Source organism: Haemaphysalis longicornis, unplaced genomic scaffold, assembly GCF_048455015.1.
Source record: "Haemaphysalis longicornis isolate Haplotype H1 unplaced genomic scaffold, Haemaphysalis longicornis Haplotype H1 scaffold_1, whole genome shotgun sequence".
Lineage (NCBI taxonomy): Eukaryota > Metazoa > Arthropoda > Arachnida > Ixodida > Ixodidae > Haemaphysalis > Haemaphysalis longicornis.
Genome location: NW_027526203.1, coordinates 93,144,140 through 93,162,293, shown reverse-complemented (window position 1 = coordinate 93,162,293; position 18,154 = coordinate 93,144,140). Strand labels below are relative to the sequence as shown.

At 47.8% G+C, this 18,154-nt stretch overlaps 1 long non-coding RNA gene across 2 annotated transcripts; it reads right to left on the bottom strand.

The window, feature by feature from the left end:
• Nucleotides 1–13,597: 13,597 nt before the first annotated feature.
• Nucleotides 13,598–17,178, bottom strand: LOC144178172 (uncharacterized). 2 transcript variants are annotated; one of them, XR_013323960.1, is made up of 3 exons: nucleotides 16,777–17,178; nucleotides 15,926–16,126; nucleotides 13,598–14,554 (listed from the first exon to the last, which is right to left on the bottom strand). It is a non-coding gene; the product is annotated as an uncharacterized LOC144178172 (long non-coding RNA). The 2 variants fall into 2 exon arrangements; XR_013323961.1 differs by having other exon boundaries at nucleotides 17,017–17,178.
• Between the last annotated feature and the right edge of the window lie 976 nt (nucleotides 17,179–18,154).

The window sequence follows — 18,154 nt, the reverse complement described above, 5'->3', positions numbered from 1 at the left end:
GAGCCGTGCCACTTCCCGCAATCTTGCACACGTTAGTACACAACAGATAAACTGACTTATTGGGAATCCAACTGACTGCTTAACCTAAACCAGAGATAGGGCCGGCGAAGCGTACTGAACCCTTCAACTACGCAGCAGCCGCTCCATCCAGCAGCCACAATTTGTGTTGCCATAGCACGGAAGGCCATTTCAATGAACACAGCCAGAGAGCCAATTACGCTTTAGAAACTATTATATACTTCATTTCAGTCTTTCTCACCCTGTTGTCCCATCCCTGTATTTGATAACCATTATGTTATATTTTTGTCTTTTCAGCTTGCTGTAAGATACAAAGGTCTTTTGCCAGTTTGTGTGCCTCTGTAGGGCTCATGACTTTTGCTTAGTGCAAATAAAGGCCTTTGTTGTTACCCTTGCTTGTTAATTTTTGTTTTGCAAAGTTTTCAGAAAAAGCAGCTGAGTTCGGTATGCCAGGAAACAACATGCAACCGCGAGAGGAACATTTACCAGCCGAAAGCCATTGTCAACGAAACTGGTTCCTATTTCGTGCAAAACCTTCATGTAGTTAGCATGTTCAGTAACCTTGTTCATTTCAAGCAAGTGAAGAAATTTGTGTACCATTGCGCGTTGATTGGCAAGCACATCTTTCTTCTGATGAACTTATTGTAACATTACATAGCCGAGAGTATTTCAAGGGTCAATAAAAGTTCCTTCGCAGCAGCTTTGGTGAATCTCTGCCTCCTGCATCCGAGTATGCCAGCTTTCTTTTTTTTATTCACATTCCAAGCGCAGCAAAGTTTGTATGGAGGCAGCGGCGTTGGAAGTTTTGTCTCCAATAAACAGCTGTGTCAGTGCCTGTACTGTTGCAGTTCGACCTCACGTGTGACCTCAAAACGTGTGACCTCAGTTTGCTGGGAAAGGTGGCATCTAACTTTGTTGGCAGAGCAAAATTATGCAATGATCTTGGCGCTGTAATGACCCCGTTGCTGGACGGAAAATTTTCATTCAGCCAAGCACATGCAATATAATTACTGATTAGCTCATTCCTGTCAGATCGAATGCAATCTCTGGAAAATTTGGTGACTGGGTGATGGCACCATAAATAGCCGATGGTGGTGGTCAGTGGCGTAGCCAGAAATTGATTTCGGGGGGGGGGGGGGGGGGGGGGGGTTGCGCCCCAACTCTAATGCGTATATATATATATATATATATAATTGGTAGTTTTTACAGGACAACATTCAACATTACATTTTAACACATTTGAAAGACAAGAAAACATCCAGCAATAAAAATTTCTGGGGGTTTGAACCCCCCAAACCTCCCCCCCCTGGCTACGCCACTGGTGGTGGTAAAAACGTTTGCGCAAAGAAAATAAATGTTACGAAAACTAAGGTTAGGTGCACGATTTGAACCTATGCTAGGGTATGCCCGTCCAGTCCCACACGCGTACCTTGCACCACGACTAATTAGATCTTACTCACTACAAGGTGATCGGATCGCGCTTGAGAAGCAAAGGGAGAAGCTCGATACAGTGGCAGCGCGCTCGCTCGGCACGCTCGAAAACAGCGCATGCACATGCGGAGCTGTAATATGCTTACCAGAAACGAAAAGATCGTAGTAAACTTTGGTGTGTAGCTTGTCTGTTGATGCCACCGCCGTTGACAGGACGAAAGCACCCCGAGTGCACTCAGCGCGACGCTTTGTCGACATCTCTTTCGTCTTGTGCACAGCGTCAGACGCCAAAAGGAAGCTCACCAGCTGACCCGTTTCCACATCCACCTCGATCGCATCGACGTGTTGCAGCAGTGTACGTAGTAGTGAAGTGCTATTAACCGCCACCCACAGGCTGCTAACCAACAAGCACACCAGAAAACTACCGCCAACGTTATGGCGGATCGCCGAGTCGCCCTTCCCAGGCCTTGCGGCATCGCGGCTGAACCGCTTGTGAATACTCCCTATACTTGCATGTCACACTTCATCCTCGATTCTTTGGGGAAAAGATCGCTGTCGTCGTGTTGTCGCCGTTTCACCGGCGAGGGCTCAAGGTGACGCTTCATTCGTGAGCTGGCTCAAAGAAGCAGAACACGACGCCGAGGGACACTTCGACAATACACTTCAATATATCACGCGGGTATCATCTACGTTGAAAGAAACCAACTCGGGCGCAGAACAAATTCCCAGGGCAAAATGACGCAATAACAGAAAAAAAAACGGCGAAGCGACCGTAGCGCACACACACGATGCCTTTGGCAATCGCCTCCACATGCTTTGGCTGAAGCCTTGGGTGAAAATAAAGGAAGCGACGGCTACGTTGACAGAAACTCGGTCATCAAACAAACGACAAAGCGAACCCACCGCTGCAGAAGGGCGCACTTGCGCAATGGTGATACACCTTACCGAAGTCCATAGCTTCTTGATACTATGTGCAGTGCCCTCGTGAAAAAAGTAAAAACAAAAAAAGCCCACGACCTAGGAAGTGACGAAAATGTCTTTATCACGTGACTTCTGCCGGTGACGTCATGACCTCGATCTGTTGATGGCCGGTAAGAGCGTCCCGTCTGGCTGGTTCAGGGTGACGTAATATAGTCGTTTTCGGAACCGGAAACGATATCCTGCGCTGCTGTTTTCGGTGGTATTCGTTTGAGCAGGAGACGTACGGGTGTAGCTGTGTGAGCAATGCTTGTAAACTTTGCGCGCTTTGCGTGTTCGACGTCTTTGCTCTTCAGTTCGTGGCCGGCGCATGGTGTTCCCTTGCACTGGTGCCGAAAACCACGCAGTGCGCTATGTCGACGCGCACCGCGGCGACGCGGCGGTGCGCGTCGCCGAGCTCGCCCAAGCTGTGCTATGGCAAGCTTGCGGAATGCGAAGTACTGCTCGTGGAAGCTGTCCGAGCAAATCGACTACGACGCCAAGATGCATTATTTTCCACGCGACGACATGCAGCGCTAAACGTGGACTGAGTTCGTACGCGGCGGCGGCCGCAAGAACTGTCGCTCAAGCCACCGGGCTCGGCGTTGCTCGGGTCACCTTGGGTGTTGGGAACTTCAGGCTTAATATCGTGACGAATATTTGATCGCCGGTATCTGTACAACTGCGAATGACCATCCCCTACACAACTTTTCACCACACTATCATCCCCTTTTTCGTATACTGAGCTTTATTTTGGCGATAATTGCCGTTTCAGCGATCGGTGACGAAGACATCTGCCGTGGCCTGTTTTGATTCTAGCGCGCAGGTGGCACCATCTTTCGGCCGATCGCAGCCCCGCGGTGCCGGCTCTGGGCAGTGCAGGGTCGGAGCGCCGAACCTCCGCTGCCGGTCAGCGTAGGCTTACCATCGCGGCAAATATCTGAACGCCGCTTTTAAATTCAGCGCTGATAACAACCCCTAGCACAATTTTTCACCACACTAACATCTACTTTCTGGCATGTGGAACTTCTTTTTCGCGATCAGATTGATTATAAGAGTGGCGACAAGCTGTTGCTATCACGGTCTGCGCCGGTTCGAGCCGCAGTGATATTAAAAAACGGACGACGGCGAAGACATCGCCGGCCTAATCGCCTGGCCAAATAAAGTTGCTCTGTCTATCGGGTGGCAGCGACTCATCCGAGTCTGACGATTCAGACGACATGTCGACTGCTCGGGCGAGTGCGGACCATGTGCAATCGTAGCAGACGACGCGGCGAACGTCCGTGACGTCACGGGTGAGACCGTGACGTCAGACCATCGCCCGATCAGACCATGGCCCGCTTGCTGGCTGGCCTTCGAACAACGTTTTGGTTTGACCGTTCACGGCGTGTTCGTAACAGTTGACGATGTCTGAAGGCTCACAATGAATGTCACAAACGTATGTTTACGGCGTAACCTTGAAGTTTTTCCGCAGAATCGCGCTTTCCCACGCCTTCAATCCGTCAGGACCCTTCGGCGCTTTGAAGAAATGCCGCTGCACGGACTTGGCCGCTTCCGAAGCATACCCCGAACGGCAGCCCGGCGCGCAGCACGTCAACAAACCGCACCGACACTTCAGAGATCCACTAAAATATGTATGCACGATAACAGCACAGAGCTAATACGTTAATACAGACGTGACGAACAGGCGAGCGCCAACAGCACAGCGTAAACACATGGGCGGGGCGAGCCTCGCTCCCCAAACTAGATGATGATGATGATGATGATGATGATGATTAAAGGCCTCCCCTTTGAATCGGGGTGATGGCGTGCGCCATCTAGCCTATCTTAGTAGTTTGAATTTAAATTTAGTCTCTCAACTCGGATTTCTTTTTAATTCTGCCCTGCCGCTACCCCTGGCTGGGCTGTTATTTTATCGACTTCCCTGCTATTTTTCCACCAATACTCTAGCCGCTGCTTAGTAATACCTACTGCTGACCAGTTAATGTTTCCATCTATTGCGAAGCCCAGTGCCTCAGGAAGTAGGACTTTCCCCCCAATTCTATTCGGCTGAATCTTTTGGCATCCTATTACTATGTGGTCGATTGTTTCTTTATCCCTGCCACATACAACACATGTCTCATCCTGGGACGAATATTTGCTCATGTAAGTTCGAGTTCTCAAGCAGCCAGCCCGCGCCTCAAAGAGCAACGCACTACCTTTATTGTTGTCATAAAAGTTCTCTTTCCGGATCTCTTTTTTGCTTGCTTTGTAGATTCCCAGTGACGCCTTCTTTTCCATCCCCTCTTTCCACATGAGCTTCTCTGTTTCCTTCACTTGCTTTTTAACTGCCCCCCCTTGTTTATTTGCCACGGTCAAGGTATATTTAGTCGCCAGCTTTCGCGTCCTCTTCCGCCATTGGGTGTCCACACTTTTAAGGTACAGGTACCTGTGCACTCTGGCTGCCCAGTTCTCCTCATCTAAATGTCTCAGCCGCTCCTCAAAACGTATCTTACTTTGCGCTTCCCTCGCCTCAAATGAAGCCCAACCCATATCGCCTTGTACCGCCTCATTTGTAGTCTTACTGTGAGCTCCCAGTGCTAATCTGCCGACTGCCTTTTGGTTAACCTCCAGTCCCGACAGGATATCGGACTTTAAGCATAATACTGCATTAGAGAACGTGAGCGCCGGCACCATTACCCCTTTCCAGATGCCTCGCACTACCTCGTACTTATTGTAACCCCAAAGTGCGCTATGTTTCATTACTGCTGCATTTCGCCTCCCTTTCAGTTTGAGGTGTTCTTCATGGGCATTCAGGTAGCCTTTTCCTTCATTAAGCCAGATCCCCAAGTATTTGTACTTATTTACTAATGGTATGGCCTCCTGTTGAATTCTTATTGGTGCTGTATGAGCTTCCTCGTTGAACACCATGACTGCAGATTTCTGTGGGTTAAAATGTAGTCCTAGGTACGTTGCCTCATCACCACAAATGTCGGCCAGTTTTTGAAGGTCTTCCACATTATCTGCCAGCAACACTATATCGTCCGCGTACATCAATCCCGGAAGCGTGAAATAAATTGCCCGGACGCTCAGACGCGAAATGGAGAAAAGGAGGAGTGCGAGTGGCAAAGGCGAAGGGCGCCTGGCTTTTCCGCCGTTGTGCACACTCCCTGCGCTCGGGACCTGCCGGAGCCGCCGGAGCTGTGCCCTCTGCGCTAGCCTGTGCTCATGTTACGTGAAGTGTTTCAATCGGCATGTTGTATTTCGCTTTCTGCGACGGCCGCGCTGTGGATTTAACGCCTAATCATTCATATTCTAACGAAGTTACGAGTGCTTCAACCGTGCCTGTGTTGGATTTCGCGTTCTCAACAGGTGTTTCCCGCCGCTTATGCACTTACGTGAAGCGGCAAGTGTTTGGATCAAGCCGGTCGTGGTTTGGGTCACGACAGCCGGTCGTGGTTTGGATATACAGTGTGCGCTACCGCATCCGCTCCTCATGCTCTTACGTGAAGTGCTTCAACCGTGCCTCTGTGCGTGATTACGCGTTCTCAGGCGTTGCCCGCTGCTGTAGATTTCGAAGTGCCTCAACCGTTCGCCAATCGCCGTGTATATGAACCGGTTGTTTCTCGAGCGTGTATCTAGATCTACACCATTCACCCTGTGGTGATCGACCGCCGCTGTAAAAGTTATAAAGTCAACCTTTAATTGTCAGGTGTTGCCCGCCGCTGTGGATTTCGAAGTGCCTCCTCAGCCGTTCGCAAATCGCCGCGTGGTTGGAACGGCTGTTTGTCAAACGTGGATCTGCACTGTTTACCCTACATGGAATCAGCTTAACCTTTGGCCCGAAAATTGCATTTTGTGCCCTGATTGTTTCTGCGATAGTGCAGACCACGGGTGCAGACAACCGTGTTGCTTCAGATATATTTTTTTCTAGCGTTCCGTGCTGACGAGACGGCAATTGGAACTCCCTAAAGTTTCGTCAGGCGGAATGATAACTGGCCAGAGTCCTTCAGTGATTTACTATTGCTCACATGCGTTGCCTCCATCAGGCAGGATGACCTTTAATTGTGTTATTCAGTAAAGCTTGGGTGTTGGGCTAGTTGGTATGAAGACATGAGGAAAAGCAGAGCGCTGAAGTTTAAAAGACGACCACAGAATAAAGGAGCAAACGAATCACACCAACCGTTTCGTTTGTCCATTTATTCTGTGTTCGTCTTGTAAACTTCAGCGCTCTACGTTTCCTCATGTCTTCATTGTGGCCTTTGGTGTGTGCTTCCGTTGCTAAATGTGTTGTCCGGTGCTTAATCAAATTTCGCCCCCCGTTTTCTTTGGCTACCGCCACGGTAGCCATTGTTTTCACCTGTCGTGCAGTTCACATAGTGAGAGCAGAATTGCTTAAAAATGCTCACTTCTGGAAGCATATTTGGGAAACTGGTCATTATAATGCAATAGTCATCACATCAAAGGCTATGTGACAAACTTGCTAACACCCACGCTTTGCAATTGGTCTGCTGTACGCTGAATTTGCGCACGAGACACTCTTTTAAGAGTGAAGTGTACATGCATGTGTTGCTGCAGGCCAGCTAACAGTGCTGAACTGGCTGTAAAAGTTGGTCTGCCAAAAAAAACACAATTTTTCAAAGCCTTTTCTTTTATTCATCGAACTGGCTTTTCTCTTTCACTTTTTGGAAACATATCAGGGCACGTCACAAAGCGCCCAGAGCAAGCCAAGCCCGACTATTCAGTTGTTACCGCCTTCTTAAAAACTTTTCTGATTGCCCTTCACTTTTCAAAGTTACGTTCTGTCATTCTGTTACATTCTACCTAATGCTACCTTGGTGTGGCGGCGTACAGCAAAATAGGCCACCCAGCCCCATCTCTTTGCTGGCAAGGCATTATGACATCGGCAAAGCTTCCCTAGGAACGCCCGCAGTGGCACCACCTAGGAAAAGCTGCTACGCGAACATGCCTGTGCCATTGATCAAAGCATTTCACAGCCGTCTTGTTTCCTGCTGATTGTGCTCATAATCCCCTGCTGTCACTAGCTGCTTTATCTGTATGCACTAAGTCACTAGCTAGGTGCAGTACTACAGTCTCTAGTGCACCCACATGCATGCATTTTTGTGGCTGTGCTTGTAGGCAAGGCAAAACATTCTGATGAAATAGACACTGCAACAAAGCGTGGGATGAGGCATCATGTTTTATGTTTGCTAGATGAGGTTTGTGTCTTTTTAGAAGCACAAGACCAGAAAAAGTTCTCGCACACATTCATATCCCTGCATCAGTGTTTGCTTCAGAAGAACACTTCGACTAGTTCCACCAGTCTTGTCTTGACATTCGCAATTAGTAATGTCACAAGTTGTCGTGCAGAACAATGTACGGGGCAGCCATGCCTGTTTTCACGCCGCTTTGGGAATTTTCGTGCACTAATAAAGTACTGCTGCTGCAAGTGGCATATTACCTATTTGTATTCACAACACTGTAATTACTGATGCTGGCCAACTTGCTTTTGCACTTTAGTGTCTCTTTAGGCGTCTGTATTGTACCGTAAAACCATTAGGTCCCTCCTGGGCAGATGTACTGAACTATGCTCCTGTGCTATGTCGCTTTTGCATCCCAATATATTTACTTCCTCTTTCTCTCTTTTTAAGCATAGCAGCAACCTTTGAGGTGCAAAAAGTGTCGAAACATGAAAAAGTTCAGTGTAGTTCTTCGTGCTTGAAATGAGTGAGCTACATTCTGCGCATATTACACCTTGTGGCATTTCTGCTGCCCACAGGCCTGAAAGAAGGACACGACAAGTGCTTGACTTGCAACAAAGTTTATTTGTTTGCACCACAAAGATACAAAGGTACAAAACATCAAAAGCAAGAATCACAAGCAGGAGCCTGCGTCCTAGCCTTAAAAAGGTGGCATTATGCAAACCATAAAAACACAACTTTAGTCATATGCATACTCCTATCACTCAGTAAATTCACATTAACAACTTCAGCAATTGTAGCAGCACCCACACAAACAAAGCACAGCAACATCTCTCACTAAGTGCATTGGCAAAAAAATTCACCTACACAGTCTGTACAGATGATTAACAAGCAAAGCTGTGACATACAGTTGCTGTTTTATGTGTGATGCGTGGCCTACCCATTGAGCTGTGCTTCACAGAGTAGCTTGCTGCATGTGCGCTCTGCTGCGAGAGACGCCTTAATGTTCCCTTTGATGTGGCATTCCCAAGTAGCACTGTCGGTAGGTGTGAGAGTGTAGCTGCGTCATCTATAAACCTATAAGCCAATCTCTGTCTTTGTCGAGAGTTCGACGGAATGCCATCTGGTCAGGTAAAGGCATTTGTATAAATGTTGCAACAAAATTGACGTTTCGGGGTCCGTATGGATCCCTTGTTCATAATGGATTGATGGCTTAGCAGCAGGCTCCTAAGTAGCGTTGAGTGCATGACGTAATGTACGGGAGTACACATGGTTTAGAGTGCCAGATGATCTGATGATTGTGTTGCTTGTTCTCTGAATTATTAGCGATTCAAGATTGAGCCTCGTTGCGAAATTCTTTCCCGGCGACCACTACATAATTCAGTCACAAATCTCCCATCAAAGAGCGAGCAGCCAAAAAATTGGCACTGCGTGCATAACAAATTGGAAGAACTTCCGAGAAACCACCCCCGCTGATCAGATAACAGTCTCGAGGAATGGACTACCAAGCTCATTCAAGAGGCAAGAAAACACGCCAAGGAACTTTCCCTTACGCAGGATAACCCAGCCATCGATGCCCATCTCCTCCACCTCTGGGACGCCCGTAGAGGGCTAATCAGGCGGTGGAAAAAGAACAAGACGAACCGCAAGCTGAAGATCCGCATTGCGGAAATTACGGCAGAAGCTGAAGTGTACGCCCGTGAGCTGAGCCAGCACAACTGGACGCAGTTCTGCAACAAGCTGCAAGGAACGCTGGGAACCCGCTGCACATGGTACCTGCTCTGTTCCCTTATGGGCCCCGGTGAATATAAGGCGGTCGCAGCAGACCAGCTTCGCCGATTAATCCACAATTACCCGGGCACAGAAGAAGACTTGTTGGACGAACTCATTAAGCAAGCATTGGCGCCACCACCTCACGTCCAACCCACCCAGGCACCTGACTACACAGGCGATCCGAATCCCAAAATGGACGAGCCGTTCTCCATTGCTGAAATCGAGGCGGCAGCATACAACCTCACCCGAAACACCACTCCGGGTCGAGACAAAATCCCTAACAAATTATTGCGAAACCTCGACCATGCCGTCCTAGAAAATCTTCTAGTCTACATCAATGAGTGCTGGCTGGCGGGTTCCTTGCCCCCACAGTGGAAACACGCAGACGTCACTTTCATCCCCAAGCCCGGCAAACCCTTGAACTCCAAGAATCTGAGGCCTATTTCTCTGACCTCATGTATCGGCAAATTGTTTGAACACCTGGTTTACAACCGGCTCTCGCCCCACGTTGAAGACAACGGCTACTTCCCTGACACGATGTACGGCTTCCGCCCACATCTGTAAACCCAAGACATACTACTTCAGCTTAAGGAGGAAGTGCTGGACGACTTTAATAGCCACAGCAAGCGGTCCATCTTGGCCCTTGACATTAAGGGGGCATTCGACAACGTTTCTCACCAAGCCATCCTTCAAGGCCTCGCATCTACAAACTGGCGAGCGCACATTCCAATACTTTGTATCCTTTCTAACCCAGCACACAGCAACAGTGGGCATCGGGCACCGTCGATCCGACGCATTTAAAACCCTGCCAAAGGGCACTCCGCAGGGGTTGGTAGTATCCCAAATACTATTCAACCTCATAATGAAAGACTTGCCACCCCTACTAAAAGCCATCCCGAATCTTCGCCACGCAATATACGCGGACGACCTAACGCTCTGGGTCCCCACTGGATCTCCGGGCGACCAGCAAGATGCACTTCAAGCAGCCATTCAGGTCACCCAACAATACCTGAAAGCCCGAGGACTCGATTGTGCCCCCGAAAAATCTGCCCTTCTAACCCTGTGCAAAAGGACATATAAGAAGCGTCCAGATCCCATACCAGATCCAGAACTTACCATTGATGAGCAACGCGTCCCCAATGTCCCACTCCTACGCATATTAGGCCTCACCATACCAAAAGATGGCTCAGGCGCTCAGACTATCCTTCCCTTGCAACGGACTCTTGACCAGCTCATTCACCTCATCCGCAGGATCTCCCATCAGTGACTTGGGCTACAAGAAGCTGACACCCTGCGCATCATTCACGCCCTCCTTATTAGCCAGGTTACGCCACCGTATTTGGCCCTGAAACCCGCAGAGAAAGAAAAGCTAAACATCGCCATACGCCAGGCCTACGAGGCCGCCCTTGGACTGCCTCCAAAAATAGCAACAAGAAAACTTCTACAGCTCGGCGTCCATAATACATGGGAGGAACTGGAAGAAGCTCATCGCATCTCCCAATTCACGCGACTTAAGCTCACGCCAACCGGCAGGGCTACACTTACCCGGCTCGGCTACAGGCCTCCCGCAAAATGCGAACAGAGGCAACGCATCCCTCTAACCATCCGACAGTACATCACAATCGCACCCATTCCCAGAAATATGCACCCCATCTATAACAAGGCACGCCGAGAAGCCCGGATACGAGCCCTTAGAAAACGCTTCCCCAACTCTCCCTGTACTCGTTACACGGATGCCTCTCCATACCACCAACAACCGGAACATGCCGTGAGTGTCACCGGAGCCAACAGTGCAGAACTGACGGCCGCTACAGTACACACGACATCTATTGAGGCAGCAGAAGGACTTGCCATCGCTCTAGCCGCCACCACTGGAAACGACTACTTCACTATAATCCGCCTGCCGCAACTTCCTGCTAGGTCGAATAACACCCACGGCCTTAAAAATTCTGCAAAGTGTGCACCAGCTCCCGGAAATGCACATCATCTGGACCCCCGGACATGAGTCCTTCGAGGGGAACGAGGCGGCACACGCCGCTGCCCGCGTTCATACACACCGAGCCGTTTCTCAAGAAGGCGAAGTCACGCAGCCCCTTCGCTCTCCCAAGCCCGCTACTCTGAATTCATACGCGGACATCCTCGCCCATTACCGCCACGAACGACGACGCTTCCCGCCACCACATCCCCATTTATCCAGAGCACAGGCGACTGCCTTTCCTCCATGCCATGTACCCCACCCTCTACTACTCAACGTGTAATTTCTGTCACCAACCAGGCACCCTGTACCACATGGTATGGGAGTGTCAGAAAACCCCATCTCTTATCCCAAATCCTCACCCAACTTACGAGCAGTGGGCGGACCAGCTGGCCAGCTCCGACCTCAGTCCAGCGTATCCTGGTGGAGAGGGCTAGGGCAGCCAGCGCGGACCAGGGCTTCCCGGACTACAGGAGGCCCCCCACCTGGCGGGCACCTGAAGCTCGTCTTAATAAAGTTTATCCACTCCACTCCGTGGCTATGATGCACGCGTGGTCCCACTCTATCTTGTGGCCCATCTTCTCGGCATGCTCTGCAAGTGCATTCGTCACGGTGTGGCCCTTGGTGACGTCATTTTTGTGCTGTTTAAGACGCCGGCAGAAATTTCCGCTTTCACCAATGTATACCGATTCGCAGTCGGCGCATGGGATTTTGTAGACCACACCAGGGAAACGTTGCCGAGGGAGGATCCTTTATGTTAAGCAAGTCACCCTTGAGCTTTCTTGCTTGCACATGCGCGATCTGCACACCACATTTTCTGAAGTCACGAGCAAGGGCTCCACTTCCAGGCAGTTCCTCCACAAGGACATGACATTAGTGTATCGCACGCCGTTCGATGTCACTGAGCTCTGCACCTTGCTACGGTTTTGCCTGTCTAACACTTGCTTCTCGCACAAAAGCGAATTCTACAGGCAAGTTTTCGGTACCGCTATGGGAGCATCAATTTCAGTCACGACTGCAAATATTACCATGGAAGCAATTTAAAACAAGGCATTGGAATTATTTTAGCCGATACCCAAGGTATTCCTGAGATACTTCGATGACTGCTTCTGCGGTAAGGTGTACATCAGACAAACCAGCCGATGCGTAAATGACCGCCTCAGGGAACATGATCTTTCCATGAAGAATGGCACCGGGTCGCATTTGCCTCATCACTGCCGCGAGTGTGGCAAAGGATGCCTTCCGAGACTGTGGCTATTTTGTTTTTATAGTATCTTTTTCAGATCTATTATCCTTTGTGTATGTTTGCGCGTTTGTATACAAGCTACTTATATCGCTGTCTTTCCTTGGAATAAATCAGTTGTTAGTAGGGCATCTGTCTCGTCCTTCTTCGTTTTTTCTGTCCTCGTTTGTAGCGCTCGATTTTCCTTAAGCAATGAACCAACTAGCCCAACAGCATATTTTACTAAAAAAGCGGACCCTGATTTACAACGCTACTTGCCCGTACGATTTCGAAAAGGAGCTTTTGTTATAGCCGACGCTTCAGCTATCACGTCTCTCTCTTTGAAGGGAACAAACCGCACGCGGGCTGCGATCGATCACTATTTTTACCATACATTATGTGCAAACAGCTTCGTGAATATCAACCCAGTATTTTTTGCTTTGCTGCCCATCGGGAAACGAATTATAAAACGGATCTAAAACGATAAGCCAGCTTCCACAGCTAAATGATGCACTAAAGCACGAAAACATTTCCTATCTGCCACTGTTTTCTACTTTAACCAGAGACAGGTGCTGCTGAAAACATTTTACTTTCAAATAAACTAAATCTAACGCTCAAAGTAAATACTTCACTTGGGAATTGAACTTTTAAAAATTTAGTCTATTATTTAGGAGAGGAGAAGTTTCGTTAGTTTTCGCACTTGACGAAGAAGACGGCCGATATTTGTGCTGATGTATTTGTTACTTAGAGAAAGGCTGATTTTGGCTCACTTAGCGAGTGAGGCAAAAGTCACACAAGCGTTTATAGCCGCGTGTACAACAACTCTATTTAGGTCGTCAAACTTTTGAAAAGGTCTAAAGGATGGAGGTGGCGTTGGGCCAGCCCAAATATAGCCCATATTGGACGCTGGATGCAAGCGGCCAACAAGTTATAAAATATCTTTTTTTTTTCTGTGGTAAATGCAATAGGAATGACAAATGTAAGGCATGTGCTCATTTCGCGCTATTTTTATCTTTGAGTAAAAATTTTATTTTTAAGTAGAAAGAGGTTTGCTAACACGCGCGTGAATAGTTTGTAGGCTTCTCATCTTTCTTTCTTTTTTTTTTTACATTGAAAAAAAAAATGGCGGATACGCCTGCCTATGCGGTTAGTTTAAACATGTGATGGCGACGGCGGTACAGCGCGCTGGTGTAGCAGAGAAACCCCGGGCGAGCACATCCCTGAACCTGGCGGAGCGCCCTGCAAGTCGCCGGAGAAATGCGAGCTTCACGGGACAGGTTCCCCAACCACCGTCACAGGCTGCTCGGAACTTGTTTCGGCAACTCTCCGCCAGGTGCAAACGTCGTCTGCATGGAGCTACTTTGAACGATGGTACCTAGTGTGCAGTGTGCTTGCGAAGCTCAGGATTTCGCCAAGGTGATTTTAAGAGCTTAGACTGCTTATTTGGACAAAGAAAAATTTGAGTGCAGTTGGCCTTTAATGCCGAGACATGTGCATTTAAAAATATTGGATTTGATTTCCCGTGAGTTTTCACTATTCATTTAAGACTTGTAGTGCCATTCACACACCTGCGGAGAAAACATAACCCTAAATGAAGAGGCCCACACAAGGGGCACCCTATTAGGTGCCTTCTGTCCCTTCTGTAGTCCGAGAGCTTTGGCGTGCGGCACCCCATCTCTGATGCTGAGGTTCAGGGCGTGAGGACCGCTTGACCTTCTTGCTAGCCGAGCTCTTGGCCAGCAGGCACTCTACCTGGTCCCCGGTTGACCCCAGGGCGACGCCTGGCAATGCTTGTGGGCTGGACCTTGACGGTACAGCCGCACCTCCGGGCGCTGGTGAAGCCTGCCTTCATGGGCAGGCTCCTTCCTGGGGCTCCTTTCTGATCTTGTGCATCTGCTGCAGCAGCTGCTGAAGGGCAGTGGCATAATATGGGTTGCCAGCAGCTAGGGAAGGCTGGCGCCACCACTCCTCGTAGATCTTCTGCAGCTCCGCAGTGTCCTACGAAACATTTGTTCAGGATATACCACAGATTTACTCAAAATTTGTTGCATCTCCTATCTTTACTATTGTCTCCTTTGCACTGCTGAAGTAATAAGGGTGTTCCGTAGGTATTCAACTATGGGCCTACCGGGAAACCCATTAGGGCAGAAAAATGTTCACAGAACTCACCTTCCCCTGCCAAGCTTAGATAACCAGTTTGGACCAGAGAATACTACGCAGGTATTTACAGATTAGTTTCACAAACATTAATGCATTCATTGAACTAAAATAAAACACAAGAAAAAGCTTTGTTTAGTGCCATATGTTCAGTTACATAATAATGACTGATTGATTGATTGACTGCGAGGTTTAAAGTACCGAAACTACACCTTGCTTATGAGGCGCGCTGTAGTGGAGACAGCTGGGGTTTAATTTTGGTCACCTAGGAACAGCTAGGAAGAGTTAACGTGCGCCGAAATCTCGACACACAGACGCTTTCACTTTTCACTTCTATCAGGAAAATTGCTACCGCAGCCGGTATCGAACCCATGTCCTTGGGCTCAGCAGCACAACACCATAGCCACTTTAGTCTCACAGAACCCAAGCAACGCCTCTTCAAAATCCCAGGGTTCCTCAAAGCCTTACTTGAGAGCCCCTGACCTAGCGCTTTCGCAAGGCACCTTTTTATTCACAGGGCCTTAGTGGCATACAAGGACTATTCAGCGAAACACACAGAAAATACATTAAGACCAGAATGTAAAATTTTACATCTCAAAAACTTGCACTGTGCAACTGACTATGTATCTAATGGTACGAGATTGGATCCTGGCAGAGTCTGTTTAACACTTCTTCTTTTAAGCTGGGCTGAAGACTGTCCCACCTGGTGGGGGCCCCTAACACCAGCACAGTGCTGTTTAATGAAAGTTTATTCCTCCTCCTCTTAGCACCCTCCCTATGTCAGAAAGGGCCTCGTAAGACATACGACAGCCAGCATACAAAATTTCACACTAGCTGTGACATATGAATACTACTTCATTCTTGCTCCCCTTTACATGCATTGGAAAAACTTGTTCGTCTTGCTTCTGCTATGATGCTACGCAGTCATGTTGGATTGCCTTAATTTTTGGAGTGTCTTTTTTGGCATCCTGTAGCCTTCTTCTACTTAGCTCCTGCAATTGTACCTTCGTAAAAATAAATTTTACTACAAGAGACCCCTGAAAAAATGCATGCACGTGGTTATAAAATAGGTAGCTCTTTCCAAAAGTGGAGTGTGTTGCTGAGAAACAGATCTTGTTCAGGTGCCTAGTTGCTACCTAGGTGTCCAGTAACTGGAGTAAGGGTCACAATTATTAGGCTTTGCTAAAATAAATGCACGAGCACAAGCCACACCTCAACACCTCACGTTGGTGACTGCTTCCAGTTGAGCCCTGGGCCTCCAGCTGTGGCTCGGTATCCATAGGCAGCTGCTGCTGTTCAGGCTCTGCTGCCACCGGTTGGCCTTGCCCTGTGGGTGTGCTGGTGCTGGCTTCTTGGGAGTTGTCCTGTGTTTGCTTTCCCAGTCAAGCTTCCTGAATGCCCCCTCCAGACATGCTGTGAACAGTTAGGAATAGTGAAAACTGACTGTGAATCAGATCGAATATTCTCAAATACGAATAGTAGAAACCAACCGCGAATTACATATATTCGAATGTAAATGGCAAAAGATTACTGCAAATGAATTATTTTCAAATGTGAATTGTGAAAATTCACTTCACATTGAATTTGATTCAAATTGCGCATTGCTCCCACGCCAGGCTGCTGTTAGCTGTGCCATGTATAAAGATGTATTATGAGCTGCACTGTTGTGGCGAATACCACACGCCCATTCATTCCTTCTAAGTGGAACAAAAATAGTAGAGCGAAGGTATGTACTGAGACATATGAACGTCTGGGCCATAATTTAAAAGTAGTTTTACAAGCACAGGCTTTCACAGTCAGGCTGTGCCATCTTCATTAGGACAGGTGCATCAGACAAGTCTATTTAAGTGCGCCGTGGCTGTGCATGTGCTCATCGCTGCCTTTCTCCCGAATTAGAGAATTCAACCCTGCAGAACAGAGTTTCTGTGATACCTTTCCGTCTACACTGCATGATAGCTTGCTTGAAGCTGAAAATTAAACTGAGAGAGATACCACATAAACGTTGGCACAGGTCACATAAAAGTAGCAATATATGGAGTGTGCTGGGGTACATAGCCACTTACAATGTTCCACGTGATTTGGTGCTCTTCTGTCCAGCTTAGTGAGGGGGCTCACTCCTTCGTCGCCATACTGCCCTCTCCGCCACCCGCAGAACCAGTGGTAGACGGTGCTGACTGGGGGATTTACAGCGCTGCTAGCGAGCAGGCCCTCACCGTCCTCCTGCCTTGCCAGCTTCGTTTTATGAGGAGCTAGTGCAGCTGCTGGGGTCGTATCATCTTGAAAGTAGCGGAAGAATGCGGCACTTTTGTCCGATGTGGGTTTTAGAAGGCGAAGCCCATCGGCGCAGTCGAGCCCGTGGTTGAGCACCTCATGCAGCTTGATGACAGCAGTCGGCGAGACTGGCCAGTTGAGGAATGGGTCGTTCTGCTGAGTTGCTTTTGTGACTTCCTAATTTTGACATCTACAAATGCTTTCCGGCAGTTTCATTCAAGCTTCTGTGCTGACACCTTCACTCCTCGTGGAACACAAACCTGTAAAAAGAGAATATCACAAATTATCTCAACTCTCAAAATATTATTTAAAGCTTGATATACAATGACTAACCTGCAATATATTTTTTTACTTAAATTACAATTTTATGAAACACAAACGTGTTAAACGGTAATATTATGAATTATTTTATTTGTGAGAATATTATTGAGAACCAGATATGCAATCTGTAACCTGCAAATGTTTTTTTTTTACTTCAATTACCCACTTCATCTGACAAGTTTCACAATCAGACAACTAAGAAATGCTAGTTCCAAGGTGATGCGCATACTGTATTAAACATGTGCCTCCAAGTCATGTTCTGATCTACTTCGCGGAATAAGAAATTGTACAGGTTTAGCACTCGCCTTTCACTTAATTTTCCCATGTATGAAAAATGGCGTTTTAGAAAAATTTGTGTTGGTACCAAGCAAAAAAAAAAAACTTGCTCAATCGCTCACGAAATCGAAGCGGAACAGTTGCATGTTATGCTCTTGCATATAACCAATTCTCTCCAAAATAGGACAGTTATATGCTTCCCACATTTCGGTTACCTTTAAATCTACTGAACACGTAATAACACGACACGTTTAAAGCCTCTTTTAAAGCATTTTCAGTTGGTCTTTTTTTCCTCCTCAGCAAGGGGTGCCCCTTTATAGACCGAAGGGGGCAGGAGATAATTGGCTAAAAATCATTCATCTGTGAAAATGTTAAAAGCATGACACACATGCTTGACTCTTTTTGCTCGGACCATACTATGAAGCGTTATTTGTTTGTGAATTAGAATTACATCACACATTATTCTGATATTGTTTAATCTTACGTAAGGAAAAATAAATTAATTTGAACATGAAGTGAAATGAGGATTGTTTTTGCACGGGTGCTTCAAATCGTGGTCAAAAAATCCCAGCC